Source organism: Vombatus ursinus, unplaced genomic scaffold (assembly GCF_900497805.2).
Source record: "Vombatus ursinus unplaced genomic scaffold, bare-nosed wombat genome assembly UNPS02014775.1, whole genome shotgun sequence".
In the NCBI taxonomy this organism is placed as follows: Eukaryota; Metazoa; Chordata; class Mammalia; order Diprotodontia; family Vombatidae; genus Vombatus; species Vombatus ursinus.
In genome coordinates, this window is record NW_020954553.1 from 1143413 (window position 1) to 1147758 (window position 4346).

General features: G+C 38.5%; 1 non-coding gene across 1 annotated transcript; it reads left to right on the forward strand.

Moving 5' to 3' along the window:
- The first annotated feature begins 3718 nt into the window (after positions 1 to 3718).
- On the forward strand, positions 3719 to 3825 carry LOC114045005. The gene has a single exon (XR_003569319.1). It is a non-coding gene; the product is annotated as a U6 spliceosomal RNA (small nuclear RNA).
- The last annotated feature ends 521 nt before the right edge of the window (positions 3826 to 4346 follow it).

Below are 4346 nucleotides of genomic sequence, written 5' to 3' on the forward strand. Positions count from 1 at the left end.
TAATAGCTAAAGCTTTTATTAAGTGCTTACTATGTGATAGGTACTGTGCAAAACAGTGAGAGAATATAAATACAAGGGGAAATAAAGTCCCTTCACTCAAGTTACTGTAAAGTAGGATGGATGGGGGTGGGGTGGAGGGGGAGGCAGGAGGGAGGAGGTATGGCATGGAAGGGGAAAACTACCTGTGTGGAGGTGAGTCAGGAGAAAAGTGAGCATAGTTGGCCCTGGGCATGTCCTTCAACAAGAGGTTCCAGGGAAGAATTCATCAATCTGAGAAGGGGGTCACATAGATGAAGGCATCTCCAGGGTGAGGAGCCTGCTGTGGGAGAGGAGGTAGAAAAGTCCAGAGACTTAGGAGGGGAGCCGAGAGAGAAGTGGGATGAGTATGAAGAAAAATGAGATACGTTTCTCAGAGTAACAATAAGGGGACATAAGAAATGAATATATTAAGATATACTATAATACTTAAAACTATTATGGACTTATATTCTTAATGTAATGGTTTACACCAAAAATAAAAGACTGTTATAAATAATGATGCTATAAAAATATTGGAATGGATAGCTTTTTTGTTTGGCTTTCATAAAATTCTTAGTATATATGCTAGACAATGGAATTATTGGGTCACAAGTCATTGCTACTTTTAAACCTTTACTGCAAACAATCACATTACTTTCCAAAAAATATTCTACTCCTTTGCAATTTCACTGGCACTGAAAAAGCACACCCATTTTTCCACAAGTCATGCAGTTCAGTTAGATCAGACCTCTTCATAGAGATGAAGGGGGATATGCAGATAGAGACATCTTAAACACTGTTGAGTATCTCAATATAGTGCTTATTCCAAAGGAATTCTGCTGACCCTGTGCTTCATCTTGTCTGATTACCCAAGACTGGTATATTTACAAATGGATCCACTTCCTGTTGCCTACCCTAGTATAAAACCTCACAGCCCTCTAAATGGTTGGATCATTTAGTTGCTTGGGAAGGGCCTGAGCTTGTTGCTTGAGATTCAGCTACCTGATGGGGTGACTTCACTTTCCCAAAGACTCTATCTTTGTCTACTTTTTTGTCTCTATACTCTCTCACTTTAGTGACCTCATTAACTCCTATGAGTTTGGTTTTCATGCTGAGCTCCATTAATGCATCTCCAATTGCTTATTGAATATTTCTTTTTTTCTTTCATTTTATTTATTTTTAGTTTTCAACATTTATTTCCATAAGATTTTGAGTTTTAAATTTTCTCCCCCCCTCCCCCCTTACCAAGACAGCGTGCAGTCTGATATAGGCTTTACTTATACATTCATATTAAGCATATTTTCACATTAGTCATGATGTAAAGAAGAATTAGAACTGATGGGAGGAACCACAAGAAAGAAAAAATAGAACAACAAAAGAAAAGGAGAGCAAATAGTATGCTTTCATCTGCATTCAGACTTCATAGTTCTTTCTCTAGATGTGGATAGCATTTTCCATCATGAGAATTTTGGAGTTGTCTTAGATCATTGCATTGCTGAGAAGGGAAAGTTAGTCATCGCACAATGTGGCTGTTACTGTGTACAGTGTTCTCCTGGTTCTGCTCATTTCACTCAGCATTGGCTCTTTCTTATAAGTCTTTCCAGGCTTTTTTGAAGTCTGTCTGCTCATTGTTTCTTATAGCACAATAGTATTCCATTACATTCATATACCACAACTTGTTCAGCCATTCCCCAATTGATGGGCATCCCCTCAATTTCCAATTCTTTGCCATGCTTATTGAATATTTCAAGTGAGGCATCTTAAACTCAACATGTGCAAAAATTGAGTCCATTATTGTTTTCCCTAAATCCCCTTCATAATTTTCCTATTTCTGTCAATGACATCACCATTACCCTTGACTCCTTACTCATCTCATCCCCGTATGTCCAACCAATTGCCAAACCTTGTTTTTTCATCTGCAATCTGTCTCTCATAAAATTCACTCGCGAGTCAAGACATCACCCTTGTGATATCATTGGTCCTCTTTAAGTACAAAGGACAAGCAACAGCAATAATGACAACAACACCATCATCATCCTCAAATAAAATTATAATGCACTTAACACAGTGTCAGGCACATAGTAGGCACTTATCCCTTTATCTACCCCCTTCATTCTACTCATCCTACTACCCTAGTTTAGGTCTTAGTAGCTCTCACCTGGACTATTTCAATGGTCTCTTAGTTGACCTCCCTGTCTTAAGTCTCTCCCTGTTCTAATCCATCCTTTGCTCATCTACCAAAGTGATTTTTCTGAGGTTTAAGTCTGACCATATCACTCCTCTACTCAATAAATTCTAATGGCTTTCTATTGTCTCTAGGATCAAATGTAAAATCCTCTGTCTGGATTTTAAATCCCTTCACAGCCTGGCTCTAATATATCTTTTCAACTTTATTACATATTACATCTTTCACCACCATCCAACCAGACTGATTTCTTATTGTTCCTCACAAATGATACTCAATCTCCCCTTTCTGGGTCTTTGCACTGGCTGTCCCCCATGCTTGGAACGCACTCTCTCTTCACTTCCACCTCTTAGAATTCCTTGTTTCCTTCAAAACCATTCAAGTGATTTCTTTCCTATTTTTATATATGTATATACGCACACACACATACATGTATATATGTGTATATATACATATATGCGTATATATACATCCACACACAAACATATATACACATGTATATGTGTATATAGATGTATATGCATATATGTATATATACATATAAGTACATACATACATACATATACACATATGTATATATGTGTATATAGATGTAGATACACACACACACACATATATATGCCTTTCCTGATCTCTCTAGACATCAATAACCTCTTCTCCCTCCTCCTATATTTATCTTGTATTTTTTGGTAAATATTCTGCAGATACTTAGATATGCAAATGTTACCTCCTATTAGAATGTAAGCTCCTTGAGGCAGGAACTGTTTGATTTTTGCCTTTGTATCCCCTAGAGCAAGAACAAAACTGAATCCGAACTTCACAGAACAAATTGGGGATTTGTTGCTGTGAGGTTTGGATTCAGTCAAAGGGCCACACTTGAGGACCTAGAGGCCACATGTGACCTCAGTTTCCCCACCCCTGTTCTAGAGCCTAGCACTATGCCTGGCTCATAGTAGATGTATTAAAAGTCTCTTGTTGATTGGCTGACTTTCCCACACCATGACAAAGGAGTCTTAGTGATGGCAATGAGGTGAAGCATGCACACATTTTGTATGTATGAATGTGTCTTCCTGTGGGACTGCTATACCAGGAAGCTAAAGTTGTGCTCATGCTGGTGGAAACTCACTGTATTTTGAGACCAGGTTCCTACCATACTCACTATAACCAACAGATGGCAGCAGGGAGGCTTTTTCTGAGCAGTCTGCCAGCGAACGCCAAGGAATTTGGCTGGCCTGACTGCATGGGATTTTTAGAATTGTAGGGGAGTGGGGTAGAGAGGGAAAATAAACATTTATATAGCAGCTACATTTTGCCAGGTACTGTGCTAAGTTCTTTCTTTCTTCTATCTTCCTTCCTTCTTTTCTTTCTTTCTTTCTTTCTTTCTTTCTTTCTTTCTTTCTTTCTTTTTCTTTCTTTCTTTTCTCTTTCTCTTCCTCTCTCTCTCTCCCTCTTCCTTCCTTTCTTCTTACCTCCTTCCTTCCTTCTCTCTTTTTTTTCTTTTAAAAATATTATCTAGTGCTTGCTTCAGCAACACATATACTAACATTGGAACAATACAGAGAAGATTAGCATGGCCCCTGCTCAAGGATGACATGCAAATTTGTGAAGCATTCCATATTTTTCTTTTTTTTCCCCTCCCCTTATGGAATATCATTGCCATCTTTGATTCAGCTGATGATATTTGTATTTCTGTATCTTGTTCCTATCATAGAAAACTACAGTGTAAGGGGAAATTCATTCTTTTGTCAAATTGGCATTATGATTTGGGACCAATGAAAAGTTAAGGGGTTTTGTTAAAACATACTATCTAATTTGATCTTTACAACAAGGTAGGTGTTATTATTATCACCGCCATTTTACAGTTTAGGAAACTGAGGCAAACAGAGATTAAGTGACTTGCCCCAGATCACACAGCTAATAAGTTCCTGAGGCTAGACTCAAGGATCTACTGTGCCGCTGGCTTCCTGTAAAGGCCATTAGGGATCATATGGTTCTTTTTACAGAGGGAAGGGAAGTGTAGGGAGTTGAAATGACTTGCCCATGATCGCACAGTTTATAAATGGCACAGCTGGGCTTTGACATGGGGCCTCTACCTCTAAATCCATCTCTTTTGCTGCTAAACCAGCCTCCCTTATCTTGTCTG